Source organism: Castanea sativa, chromosome 3 (genome assembly GCF_040712315.1).
Source record: "Castanea sativa cultivar Marrone di Chiusa Pesio chromosome 3, ASM4071231v1".
NCBI lineage: Eukaryota > Viridiplantae > Streptophyta > Magnoliopsida > Fagales > Fagaceae > Castanea > Castanea sativa.
Window position 1 is genome coordinate 31,749,853 of NC_134015.1, and position 15,394 is coordinate 31,765,246.

The following is a 15,394-nucleotide window of genomic DNA, read 5'->3' on the forward strand; positions in this document are numbered from 1 at the left end:
TTGAGGCCTCTCCATGTTCATCCAAAGCCTTAAGGATCTTTTGTGCCGTTGAGTCTTCTACGGAGGTAGTCGTCGTTTCTTGGAAGGTCGCTTCCTCTTCTTGGTCTGTGTCTTCAATCTTGATCAAACACCTTCCTTTCTCTCGAATCCAAATGGAAGTGGGGACATGTTTTCTTGACTTTGGTGGTGCAATGAGGCCTCAAAAGAAGCCCTACTTTCATCAAGTACATGTCCCAATTAAAGGTTTTTTTTAACTTTTTAGATGTCCTTAGAAAATTCTTAAGTTCATTTTAATGAAGACCCAATTACAACATCACTCCCTTCCCTCTTATGGATTTTTCGCCCCTGTTTGATTGGGCTTTGGTCCATTTACAATAAAGGTCTCATCTTACTTTCATAGGCTTTCATTAGAATGCAATTAAAAATTTTCAACCCTTTCTCTCAAACATGGGCTTACAATGTATTCATCACTTTTGGGCTTTTCATTTTTATTTCATTTTTCATTCTTTTTAGGAAATAGCCCTTTAGCTAGAATATATTGTAGCCTTCCTCTCAAAGCTCATGAAGTTCTCATCATTTTGGGCCTAGGCATACAACAAGGAGGCCCAAGATTTGGGAAGTTCATATTGGCTTTGTAGGATTTTGGATGCTAAGTCCATAGCATATTTGTTACCTTAGGCCCAAAATCCCCTTTTCAAAAAGGGTTTTTTTCCACTTGGGCCTACAATAGCAATTAGGCTATGGTCTTATGAACCTTTCAAGTTAAGATATACCTTTGGATTTAGGGATAAGCCTCTTATATGTGAAAACTTTTCTTTTATTGCATAACATCTTTGGGTATACCATGACTTTAGTGTCATCCCTTCTATTTTTATACATTTTATTTGTTCTTTAGAATTAGGTGAACACATGATATATGGTTGAACAACAAGAGATATAAAGGGTATCCTTCATGATATGGTCTAGGATCTCTCTAGTGTGGATAGGCTCCCTAAGGCTAAAGGGATAGATAAGTAGATCACTCACAACTAGATGGGCTATGATTCCAACCGAGGGCCTAACCGGACCCCATAGTGGATTGGTAGCAAACCTTTAATGTACTCAAAGCCTATTATAGTCGATGAGACCGATTGTGAGTTGGTGGGATGAACTTCAGAAGATTTGGGCTTGAATGGAGCATTCCATCTTCCCACTCATCACCAATCGAGGTTAAGGGAAAAAAAAGAGAACAAGTTATGTGTGTGTAAACAAGTATTGAAAAAGTTTTTATTAAGGTTAAGAAATAAAACACATAGGAATTAAACTCACTATCCCAGTGGAGTCGCCACTGTTTACACAAGGGGTCTCGGAGTTGCCACCTAGTTTTTGCAATGATCTAGGAACCATATATATAACGTCCTTTTGAAGAAGGGCCTTTGATCTTACTACCAAAGTATGGGTTTGGAGTTTAGGTATGCTTTTGGGAAGGTGTTAGGCACCCAAGATTTCTCAACCCTAAGGTTGGCCTACAATTTTTGTGTCTTGCGTCTTAACCTTATTAAAAACACTTTCAACACTTGTGTCTTAAACTCACACACACACTAGCATGCATCTAAACATACAATCATGGCATTATTATCCCAAAACACATACTAATCTATCCATTAAAGAAAAAGAAAGCTAATCCACGTAAATATACAAACCCTAGCTTTCATCTAGCATGTGAAAACCCTATTATATATCTAAAACAAGGCAGCAACCTAAGCATGGCAACAAGCATATAATAGCAATCACGAAATCATATGAAGCATATGATTGGATTTGAAAGACATAAAATAAAACATTCAACAATATACACCATCCAATGCTTGTTCATACCAATGCATGGCTTACCTTTACTTACCTTTCAACACCTCAGCACCTTTGGCATTGTGCATGGACATGTGAATGCATGTTCATGGTAGTTAGACAAAAAATAAACATAAAACCCTAATCTAAACATATTAAAGATAAGCAAGCATGCAAGACAAAGACTCAGATGAGTAGAATCATATGAAATGGGCTTAGACAAATGCAAAACATGTGAAACAAGCAAACCAAACAACATAAGAAATTTGAATTAGGGTTTTTGGGCAAGTGCCTACATGCGTAGCCAAAGGCCTGCGTATGCAAGGCTTAATCTGCGTACACATGCTCATGACATGCGTGCGTGGGACTTGTTCAATAACCCTAACGCAAAACACAAAACTGAAAACAAAGCATAAAAGAAAACCCTAATTCTAACAATGTAGCTTGCTCAGAACATAAAAAGAACTATAAAACTAACCTAAACAGACATGTATAAACATAAACTAAGCAAAAAATAAGATTAAAATGCAAAAAGAAAAGCAAAATAAAAAGAAAGGGCTTGATACCTCAAAAAGAAGTTCTCAAGCTTTGATTTGACCAATCCCCACAGTCAAATCTATCACAATCAATAAACGTGTGAAAAACTGACTTGAGAGTGTTTTGTGAAAAACTCATTTTTGACTTGAGGATTGGGGCCAGAAAAGGTCCCAATCAATTAAAATTGACTTGAGAGTGTTTTGTGAAAAAACTCCTTTTTGTTTACTATTTTCTAGTGAATCTTCGGTTTTTTCCGTGAGATTTCTATGTGTTTTGAAAATGTACCACGTACGGCTTTATATGGAGGAAAAAATAGGGTTTGGAATATCTCCCAGATGATGTAGGATTCATTCCAAACCTCAGTCATTATTGCTAAAAACTTGTCTTTCTTATCTTTCTAAAGCCCTACCTGTGTACACAAGAAAGTGCCTATATACGCATGCCACTGCCCACATACGTGGGCCGAGGGACTCTTTGGTCATTTTATTTTCAAAAATAGATTTTTGCTCATTTAAAAGGTAAATTTTCCATTTTAACACTCCTTAAATAAATTTAATATCTGATTGGGCTCTAAACTGGCCTTAGGCCTTAGAGCTTGAGCATCATTAGGGAACAGGGACCCGAGTTGTAAGGGGTATAAAATGTGGTGTCTACACTAAGATCGATGGGCTAGGCTAGACTAAGTTATAGACTAACAAAAATCATATGATGGGAAATTGTCTTACTAAATATGCGTTTGTGAAGTGCAGTATTTAAGGGGGCTTCATTTTATCCTAAAAAATAGGTCCTTTTGTGAGCGCTTTTTGAGTTCATCAAAAATACTTTTTCATTAGAAGGTATTTTTGTTCAAGTAATCAACATCAATCAATTTGCATTTTTGTTGCAAATTTTGGTTAGTTATATTGGTGGAATCTCTTGGTGTCGAATAAAAAAGCTAAGCTCAAATCCCCCACACCAAAGAAAAAGAAAAAACACAAACTAATGGTTGTCTAGACCTTGTCTTGATTGTAAAAAGAATATATCTTGATTTAAAAAAATAATTATCATAAACACCATAAATTTCAAATCCTATTGTATTAGAGAGAGAAAGGGGGGGGGGGGTGAGGGAAGAATGCATTTTAGATTTGAAGAACCTCATTATTCTCAATCTCAGCTACTTTAATTAAGCATTTGCATGTATACTTTAATTTTGGCTCTAGGCATATAATACTAACCAGGGCCAACTCAACAACTTTGAGGACCTTATGCGAAAATTTTAAGTGTGGCATTTTTATATTTAAATATTAATTAAATAAATTATTAAAATTTTTTATTTTGATTTAAAATCTATTTTTCTTGCTTTTTGAGATGCAAAATTACTAATTAAGTTTTTGTATTTAAGTTCCTCTAGCATTTCTTTTTCAATTGATAATATGACTAATCCACTTAATTTTTCTTGTGATATAGTACAAAATAATAGAACATGGTTATTGCAATTTTCTAAAGTCGTGACCTTTTTATACTTTAAAGTCTAAACCTACACAAATAAAAATTAGATTATTACATGGTTCTATAAATTAGTATCACTATAATACAAGCTAGTTGCTAACATGTGCTACGAACGGGAATCTATCTATTTGTGAGGTAGACTAAAATAATTTTATAAAATCTTAAATTGATTAAGAAACTACACCATTGCATGATTTTCTTTTGTATGACTTCAATTTGTGTTACAATTTGATGAATAAGTCATTACTTGAATGTGCAATGGTTTAAAAAAAAAAAATTAGACAATTTCAAATACTGTAAAAATAAAAAATAAAATAAAAAAAACTCAAAAATTCAAATGTTAAAATTTCTAAAAGGTCAAAAAATATTAAGGAATCAGATGATTCACTGCTTAGAAATTATTGAAACAATATATATATATATATATATATATATATATATATATATATATATATATATATGACTAAACAATAGAGAAATATAAAAGAAAGATGAGCTATATTCAAAAGAATAATTCCAATTCTTGCAACATTTTCTATCTTGTAAAAAAGACTAAAAAGAGTTTGGTGGTTTATGTACGAAAATTACTTTTTAAAAAAGTTGCAGTAGAATTCTTCTACTATCCAAAGAAGTTGAACTTTATCAATAGTTGATGATTTTTATATTTATCCAAATAAAGCCACGTCTAGGATAATCTTAGTATAGGATTTATTCAAAAAAAAAAAAAATTATCAATGTTTGAGGTTGAGTTTAAGTTAGACTTATTAGAGAGATAGAGTTTCACTCATTGTTAAGTTTGGACTAAATAAAAATAATTTTGTTAAAAAAAATGACAATAAAGAGTTTGAGTTTAAGCTGGACTTGTTAGAGAGAAAGAGTTTTACTCCTTGTTAAATTTGGACTAAACAAAAATAATTTTATTTTAAAAATGATAAAAAAATGATGTGTTTGAATTTAAGTTGGACTTGTTAGAGAGATAGAGTTTCATTCCTTATTAAGTGGGTCCAAATTATGGATTTCTTATTTGACAAAAAAAAAAAAAAAACCTTATGAATTGAAAATCCGCTACTAAAATATTATTTTGTCCTACCTATTAGAAGCTTCTAACATATATATCTTGAAATAAAATGTGTACTGCCCATTTAGATTTATGCTCTGAAAATATCTATACTACCCTCGGTTTTCTTAGAATACGAATCCAAAAATATCAAAAAAATATAATAATATGCCTTGAAAGATTCTATCTGATAGAATAGCATCTCTTAAAGATTTAAAAGGCTTCCAGTTCAGTTTACGCGTTGTTGTTAAAAGAATCTGATACAATATCATGTCTCAAAGAATACTCCATCACTTCTCTCCCATCTACCACTTGGTTGAAATGATTCCAAGTCACTTTCACTTGAGTTATGGAACTCAACTATATATAGATGTGTCTTAGTGGAGCTAATACTTGAGGCCAGCAAGGTAGACACGACTCTTTCAGTGAAGAAGAGCTAGAGCATTCACACAAAAATGGCATCACTCAAAGCTGAGAAACCCGTTGGCACCCAAGCACCAGGGCAGGTCAAGAAAGAGCCTGCCAAACCTAGCGAGAGCACACCCAAGGCTCCGGCCTCCAAGCCGGCCCCTAAGAAGGCTGAGCAGAAGCCACGAGAGCCTAAGAAGAAGGTACTACATCCATGCATAAACCTTTAAAATCTATAAAGAAGTAGAAAATTGTGCTTATAATTATTTTGTATATACTTAATATTTTAATTTAATTTAATTTTTGATGGTTTTTTAGGCAGCAGGAGCCAAGTAGAATGAGGATGACAAGGCATGCGTGTGAAGGGTCCATGAAGATGTTAATTCATGCCGGTCCTCCTTGATGTTTAGCAGTATTATATATGGAAGTTGCTTGTGATTTTATATCAATGTCTGTCTTTTTAGGCTTGGCCTAATAAATAAAATATACATATTCCAATAATGAGTTTTTATTTGGTAATCTATACATGAATGGGGAATTGTTTTACACCGAGTTCAGGTGATCATTCGGTATACTCATGATGAATTCCAGATAATGAATTCCCATCTACGTACGTACTTTATATGATGGATATGTATACAAGAAGAAGAAACTGAATATCATGACACTTGCTTAATTAACAAACTGACATATGATACTTATCAAGCAGTTGAGAAAAAAAGTGGGGATAATTACAAATTCACAAACTTACAAGCACACAACACGAGCAAAATCAAATCCAATTTTCAGATGGACTCCCACTGCATTTTATTTACTGAGGTCACTATCAGTACCTCATAATTACTCTTGCTGGGTGAAAATTCTTTAGGAATAAAGTGGTCCTTCATTTTAGTGGGGTCGAATCCAAATTTGTTTTACTCGCCACCCCATGTGGACACTGTCGATTAAAAAGATATTGCTATTTCGGTGGGAGAATTTTGTCTTTATTGTAATGATAGGAATGCAGTTGGATTCTGGATTAGGGGCATTGTAGCAAACCAACAGGGTTTCGCATCGCATATGGCATGTACTAGTAGCGTTTCGCAAATTCGCATGTAGTTTAGTAGCGTGTATTGACTTGTGTAAGTCCAAAAATGTAGTGCTACTTAATTCTGCCACCAAAACCTTTAGATCATGATGTGTTTAGATTTGTCTAAAAACTAGTGATTAGGATGTGAGTCTTTGTTCAATGATCAAGCCAAGATATTGTTCTTGTTAAGATCAAGTAGTCATATTTACTTGAGTACTGCATAAGTATGAGAGCCTCGAATCTTCACCTTCAAATGTCTACGTGCATGTCACCTGACCTTTTAAAAGCAACCTAGAGTGAGTCCATCGTAACCACCACTATAAAAAACTTGTCTTACACCAGCGTTTTTTCCCAGCACTTTTCAAAACCACCGTAATAGGTTACCTTATAACAGCGCTTTTAGAAACCGTTGGTATAGGTTGCCCTATTACGGCGGTTCAACAGTGGCGCTTTTTCAACCGCTACTATAGGAGTCTTATAGCGGCGGTTTTAGAAACAGTTGGTATAGGTAGACCTATTACAGCGTTTCAAACCGCCGCTATAGGGTAGAAATATCAATTTCTTTTTTAATTATTTTCTTGTTTGTAAAGAGCCTATTCCGACAGTTTTAAAACTGCTGCTTTAGGGTTTTTCATATGTAAAACCTATTCCAGCATTTTTGAAACTGCCTAGACAGGTTGTTTATAATAATATTTTTATTTAAATTTTTTTTTTAATCTTAAATCACCTATTACAGCGCTTTGAAACCGCTGGTATAGGTTGGTAATATTGAAAACCTGTTCTAGCGTTTTTGTTAGGACGTGTGCCCTTAAATTCTATTGTATGATGTTATGTATGTTATTATGTATGACATTATGTATGACTTAATGTTGTGTTTAATAAAATTGTTTTGCTATTATCTAAAAATAAAGGTAACATGAATATTGAGACATTATCATATAATCCATGAGATGCAGAGTATGTGATTTATGTGAAAAGTCATAGAAGATATAAATCACAAGTTCTTTGTAAACTCAGAATTTTAGTTCGTAGCCGGTGATGAAATTGGGCATTTCATCTGCGAAGACTATAATATATCAACTAAGATGATTTGTCTTGATCATGGAAATGGAGATTTCTAGTTGATATGTTGATATGTTTTAAGAGTTAAGACATATTGAACTGGACCGGTGTGAGATTTATTATTCTCCTAACAACTGTCAAATGAATAGTAAACTCACGACTTATATTTGCATGAACTCTTAATCCTGAGAGAATAATGGACTTGATCATGAGGTATACGTTGCTTTGATATATCAAAAGTGAGATCTAGAGTTACGGTCAAAACCTCAGTATGTTGGGCAACCACATTTAATGTTGATGGAACGTATATTCTCAAGATGGAATTCATAGTCTCTTAACGGAGATACAAAATATTCCCTTGAGATAAGTTTAATGAGTTTGTTATTCAGAATGTTAGGCCTAACTACTTTAGTAAATAGTTACTAGAGTATATATTTATGAAATTAGATTTCATATATATATGATGAATAACTTAAAGGATTAAACTGGGTACTCAAGGATAAGATGTAGTAATCTACAAAGTGACAGTCTACATACATGACTTTGTGTTACTACGAATATTTTATGAAGGGGTTGTATGTACAATAAAGTCTTAGGATATAATTTATAAATAAGGCCTAGAGTGCAACTATATTTATATAGTGGTATTAAATATAGTTAATGATAACTTTGGACTTGTCAAGAGTTGATAGAAAAGCCTAAGGCCCATTGGAGCTAGTGTCTTATTGGTCCCTTTTGGTCCCACTCCAAGCCACACACTTAAGCCCAATTGGAAAGGCCCAAAAGGCCAGTCTAGTTAGATAATCGGTTAGACATAAAGGGAGAAATATACAGAATTTTCTGTAGAGAATTGGAAGAACACTATTGTGAAGTGGTGTGAAGAAGTGTTAGACACTTTGATATTTCACCCTTTGGAACTGATTGAGAGACCACACATCTTGGGCGTTAGTGGAATTGGAGTGAAGATTGAAAGTCTTCCCAAGTGATTTTAATCTTCGGTTTTGAAATTCACCACTCCAAGGTACACTCTCTTGTTCTTTAATTCTGAAACTTACATAGTGCATGTTAACATTTATGAATGAAGTAGATCCGTTATTTTTCGCTGTACACATGCATTTTTCCTTCAGCTTTTAAAAGCGCCGTAATAGGGTATTATTCCTTTGCTGATATTGAAGACTTATCTCATTGCTTCTCAAAGAACTGTAATAGGTTTTAATCCTTCTCTTATGTGATTGACTTATCTCAGTGCTTTTAAAAAGCACTGGAATAGGGTTTACTCATTCCCTTATGTGATTGACCTATCCCAGTGCTGTTAAAAGCGTTGGAATAGGGTTTAATTTTTCCTTTATGTGATTTACCTATCCCAGTGCTTCTAAAAGTACTGTAATAGGGTTTACTCCTTCCCTTATGTGATTGACCTATCCCAATGCTTTTAAAAACAATGGAATAGGGTTTACTCATTCTCTTATGTGATTTATCTATTCCAGCGCTTTCAAAAGCGCTATCATAGGGTTTACTCATTTGCTTATGTGATTTACCTAGCTCAGTGCTTTTAAAAGCACTGTAATAGGGTTTACTCCTCCCCTTATCTGACTAACCTATCCCAACGCTTTTGAAAGCGCTAGAATAGGGTTTACTCATTCCCTTATGTGATTTACCTATCCCAACATTTCTAACAGCGCTGTAATAGGGTTTACTCCTTCCTTTATGTGACTGACTTATCCCAACGCTTTTAAAAGTGCTGTAATAGGGTTTACTCCTTCCTTTACATGATTGACCTATCCCAGCACTTTTAAAAGTGCTGTAATAGGGTTTACTCTTTTCCTTTTGGGTAGATCCTATTACAACGCTTTTAAAAGCGCTATAATAGGGTTTACTCTTTTTTTTTGGTTTTTAAGAGGCTCTTTTTAAACTTTACCAAAAGACCCCCCTAAGAGTAAAACATGATCGAAATACCTCCAAACCTAGAAATACCCCCGATGCCTATAAATGACCAAAACAACCTCAATGCATAAAATAGACCAACATACCCCCGTAAACCTAAAAAATGACCAAAATCCTCTCGTAAACGTAAACAATGTCTGAAATAAACCACGAAACCTAAAAAATGACCGATATACTACTAAAACCTAAAAATTGACCGAAGTATCTTCGAAACATAAATAATGTCTGAAACACTCCCAAAACCTAAAATTGACCAAAATTACCCCCAAAGCCTAAAAAATGACCAAATACCCTCTAAACATAAAAATTGACTAAAATACTCCTGTAACCTAAAAATTAGCCAAAATACCCTTGGAATTCTCCCAAAACTTAAATATGACCGAAATCACCCTAAGACTTGAAAAATGATCGAAATACCCCCGAAATGTAATAATTGACCAAAATACCTCATACGCCTAAAAAATGTCCGAAGGTATTTTGGTCTTGGGGTATTTTGGTCACTTTTTAGGTTTCAAGGTTATTTTGGACATTTTTTAGGTTTTAGGAGTATTTTATTAATGTTTTAAGTTTCCATGGTATTTTGGTCATTTTTTTTGCTTAAGGGGTATATTGGTGATTTTCTAATGCTTAGTGGTAATTTGATCATTTTTAGCTTTTAGGGGGTATTTTGGTCATGCTATTTGGCTTATGTGATATTTCAGACATTTTTTAGGATTCGAGAGTGTTTTTGTCATTTTTGAGGTATCAAGGGTGTTTCAGAAATCTTTTTATGTTTCAGGGGTATTGTGATCATTTTTTAGGTTTTAGGTTGTTTTGGACATTATTTAGGTTTCAAAGGTATTTCAGTCTTTTTTTAGGTTTTGAGGGTGTATCGATCATTTTTTAGGGTTTGAGGGTTTATTGGTCATTTTTTATGTTTTAGGAGTATTTTGGTCATTTTTCAAGTTTCAGGGGTATTTCAGTCATATATATATATATATATATTTAGGAGGGTATCTTGGTCTTTTTTTAGGCTTAGGGATATTTCAGTCATTGCTTAGGATTAAGGGGGCTATTTTTGGCGATTTTTTAGGTTTAGGGGGTATAATTTTGGAATGGTCCGATGTGGAGCAAGTGGAGGATCTAGTCCATCGATCATGTTGCCTCCATTACTGCAGCTGCTACATTGTTGCCATTGTTGTTGTTGAGGACTTGTCGGTTTTTGAGTTTTATATTGGCATGGATCTCATTGGAATATTGTAGGCAATATATTTTTCATGAGAATATTGTAGGCAATATATGATATATTGCAAAAAATTTCACTTAGTTGTTAATTTATTTTAAAAATATTTCACGTTTTCTGTGGTTGTAATTTGATTAAAAATATAAAAAAATTTGTTAAATATATAAAATAGTCCTTCTATTTGAAGTAATCCAAATGCTTGGGCCACAATAACAAAAAATATCCAAATTGTACTTGTAATTTCAAAAGAGCTAACAATGTGTGTAATTTCAAATTTAATAATATTCTGACTTTTAATTTCAAAAACTCGCTATAGGGCTTACGTTAAAACTGCCGCTATAGGGTTTACATTAAAAACACTTTTTCTCCTTTAAAATGACCTAACGCGTTTTGTTTTGGTTTTTTCATTATTTATTTATTATTATTTTTTTGTGTGGCAACTCATCACTTAACGCATTTAGACTTAGGAAAGAAAAAAAACAAAAAAAACAAAGGAAGAAAACGAGCTTTGTTGTTGGTTGTTTTATTTTCTTAGGTTGTTTTTTAGTTTTTGGTTGTTTTATTTTCTTAAGTTCTTTTTTATTAAAAAATAAAATCCAAAAACATTGAAAATTTTCAGAAAGACAAAAATATTTTATTTTGTGTCTAGATTTATTTTCTTAAGGATTACATGAATTATGACATCTCTCTCTTGATTTAGAATATACTTGACATTGTGGAGAAACTTGAATGGTATGTATTGTTCAACTAAGTGCTTGAATATTTTGAGATAAATATGATTTTGTATGAGTACGTACTAGTCTGTACATATACTTAAGGGTTAATTAAGAAATTGATATTTCTAGTTTGTGTACCCTCTATATCTTAGTTAAGCATTGTCATGCATTGCATTTGCATTTTTATTTTTTTTATCATTCAGCATAATGTGTGCATTTTAGTTTTGGTCATAAATTTTTTTTGAAACCAAAAAGATTTTAATTTCTTTTGTATTACACATCATGAATATGAAATCAAGGTTGGCCTATTATCTTTACATGACATGCTTATGTACCGTGTTTAGCTTGGATGAGGTTATTTTATTACACTTTGCTAGTTTTGGCTATGTAGTGCATGTTGTGTGGGAATTGTTCATAGTTTTTTTATCACATGATCTTAATTTTGAAGTCACGTGCTTTTGATTGTTGGGACTAGAAAATCCTAAGAGAAAGACATAAATAACTATCTCACCACTGTTTACTAGTCAATCATGAACAACTTAGTGCATATCATAAGATTTTGTGTTTGAGAAAGTGTGACACATTCACAAAAAGAACATAAGGTGTAGCCTCGGATTAATAATAAAATTGGTGTGTACATTATCTGGCTTAAATATCAATTTAACAATGAAATAAAATTGGTGTGTACATTATGAGGCAAAAATAGAAAGAAACTTACATGATTGCAAGCTTGTTTTCTAGGAGATGTGAGAGTTATATGATGTAACTCCTTAGGTGATAGTCTCTTTCAAACTTATGTGATGATTGTTGTAGAAATTGTGATTGATTACTATCTACATATCACCTCACATGTATCTCATGTTGTTACTAGTTGCACACACTTCACAAGTTATTCTTTGCTAAACTTTGTACATGGAATTGCTTGTGAATCTAGTTTGGCCATCCAAGATTATGTTTTCTATGGTGTTTGATGCAAATTATGTTTAAGGATTGGCAAAAATTATGCTTTTGTTGATTAAAAACTTTGTTTTGAAGTTCAGGGTTGAAACTCATGTTTTTGAAAAACTTTTAAACTCATTCTCATGCATTCCATTCATGAAATTATTGGAACCAAGTGTTTTCTACATAAAATTCTGTTGTTTTTCAAAAAATCCAATTTTCCAGAATTTCGACCAATCAAATTTGTTTTTCGATCTATCCAAAATCCCTTGATTTTTAATCATTGCTTTCTGCCTGACTCGATTGGTATTTGATCGATGCTCGATCGATCGAAACTAAAAAAATTTCAGTTTTTAAGTTTTTGACCAAATTTTTTTTATGCATCATTTTTGTTTAGGATTTCATTGCATAGCATTATTTTTTGTATCCATCTTGCAGTTTTGCAGTCAAATCTCTCATTGTTTTCACACATAACATGCATAAACTTTGCTAAATTGGGTACTCAACTTGATTTAAAAATTGATTAATTAATTTTTGAGTCCTTTGTACATTTTAGTATATGCTATTTTTTATGTGTAAACTGAAGAAAATATTTTTCTTAAGAGATATGATGGATAATCAATGTGCAAATATTTTCTCTACTCATGTAACTGCTTATGGGTCACATAATGTCAAGTTTGCATATTTTGAAAGAGAGAATATTTTTTTTAAGTGTATCCTCAACTTTTGTGTTTTTACTTTTCCCCACCTCCTATATTTTCCCCAAATTTTTTTTTCCTATTTTTATAGGGGGAGAAGCTTGTTTTTAAACTTTGTTGTTTTTAGGGGGAGTTGTCTCCTTGATTCTCTATTTCCTCTTATCCTTTGTTGCGTATGTTTTCTATTTACTCTTTGATTGAGTTGTCTTTGTCAATACTTGACAAAAAGGGGGAGAAGTAGATGAAATTTGGAAAAGGTTTTTAAAATGTTTTGTTTAGGGGGAGATAAAATTGTTTTTGAAAGGGGGAGAATATAACAACTTTTTGATGTATCCAACTTAGGTGGAGAGTTAGTTTACTTTTGTTTTTATATTGTGTTTCTTATTGGTTTACATGCATTTTCCACACATGCATTTATGTGTTTGTTGAGTGTTTCAGGAATTTACAAGTTAATTCATTCGAAGCTGCTGTCTACTTTTGCAACTGATAGATAGTAGTTAGGTTGAATTGTAATATGGGCAATTTATTCTACTGGGTTGTTCTTGTATTTGAGCATTTCATATTGTATGTAAGTTTTGTCACGAATTGCCAAAGGGGGAGATTGTTAGGTTATAAAAGTTTAGAATAATTGGCAAATTGTGAACAAAACCTTGTCTAGATATAGATCCTAGAGTCTATAGGTATTAATAGACAATGCTCAAGGTGATTCAAGTTAAGATTCAAGAACATACAAGCAATAGAAAGAAGAATTCAGAATCTGCCTGGTTCGATCGATCGAAAGACAGGCTTAATCGATTAAGAGTTGTATTCGTAGAAATTTAAGTCAGCTCAAACAGCAGTTCAAGCCCATTAAGGATTAGGGTTTCAGATCTACTTCTTCTAGTATATAAAGGAAACCTTAAGCACGTTTTTTAAGGAGGCTTATAGAGAGAGAAGAGTGTGCCTTTTTTGTAGATCTAGGGTTTTGTACCCAAAAGCTCTCTAGAGTCTTTTTGTTTGTGTTGTCTATTGAATCTCTTGTGAGATATAGAGGTATTTACCTTCATACACACTTAGGGTTATCAAGATTAAGATTTATGTCAAGAACTTGGTGATCGTTTTAGTTGCTGCAAAAAGAAAATTCAAGAAGATCAAGATTCACAAGTAGGAGAACTTGTGGTTGCTGCAGATCAAGGAAATAAGTACTCCGTTGTTGGGAAAACATGGTTTGTATCTCATACAAAATATACGCAACGAAAAATTAATGGATCTATTTCATTCGCGATTGATAACATGAACCATGTAAATTTTAGAATTTAAGAACAAGAGAGCGTACCTGGAAGTAGTGAATTCTAAAACAAAGATTATAAGAACTTGGGAACACTTTTAATCTTCACTCCAATTCCACTAACGCCCAAAAAATGTGGTCTCTCAATCAGTATCCCAAGGAGTATTAGAGAGTGGCTTTCTCTCATACATACAATTCTGTATGTTTCTCCCTTTGTATCTAACTAATTATCTAATTAAGCTGGCATTTTGGGTTTTTCCAATTGAGCTTAAGTGTGTGGCTTGGAGTGGGACCAAAATGGACCAATAAGACACTAGCTCCAATGGGTCTTGGGTTTTTCTATCAACTCTTGATAAATCCAAAGTTACCATTAATTATATTTAATACCAATATATAAATATAGTTGCACTCTAGGCTTTATTTATAAATTATATCCCAAGACTTTATTGTACATGCAACCTCTTTATAAAATATTCGCAGTAATACAAAGTCATGAATGTCGACTGCCACTTTGTAAATTACTACATCTTAATTCCTTGAGTACTCGGTTTAATCCTTTAATGTTATTCATTATATATTTATGAAATCCAATTTCATAAATATATACTTTAGTAACTCCTTACCAAAGTGGTTAGGCCTAATACTCTGAATAACCAAACCCATTAAACTTATCTCAAGGGAATATTTTGTATCTCGGTTAAGAGACTAGAAATTCTATCTTGAGAATATATGTTCCATCAACACTATATGTGGCTGCCCAACATACTGAGGTTTTGATCGTTACTTTAGATCTCACTCCTAATATATCAAAGTAACCTACACTTCATGATCAAGTCTATTATTCTTTTAGTATTAAGAGTTCATGTAAACAGAAGTCGTGAGATTTATTATTCATTTGACAGTCGTTGGAGAATAATAAATCTCACAGTGGTCCAGTTTAATATGTTTTAACTCTTAAAACATATCAACATACCAACTAGAAATCTCCATTTCCATGATCAATACAAATCATCTTAGTTGATATGTTATAGTCTTCGCAAATGAAATGCCCAATTTCATCACTGACTACAAACTAAAATTCTGAGTTTACAAAGAACTTGTGATTTATATCTTCTGTGACTTTTCACATAAATCACATACCATGCATCTCATGGACTATA

The 15,394-nt window shown here is 32.9% G+C and overlaps 1 long non-coding RNA gene across 1 annotated transcript; it reads left to right on the forward strand.

Annotated features, from left to right (window-relative positions):
* Window positions 1-5,286: 5,286 nt before the first annotated feature.
* LOC142628117 (uncharacterized) lies at window positions 5,287-5,818 on the forward strand. Its single transcript, XR_012842983.1, has 2 exons — window positions 5,287-5,520; window positions 5,636-5,818. It is a non-coding gene; the product is annotated as an uncharacterized LOC142628117 (long non-coding RNA).
* Window positions 5,819-15,394: the final 9,576 nt, after the last annotated feature.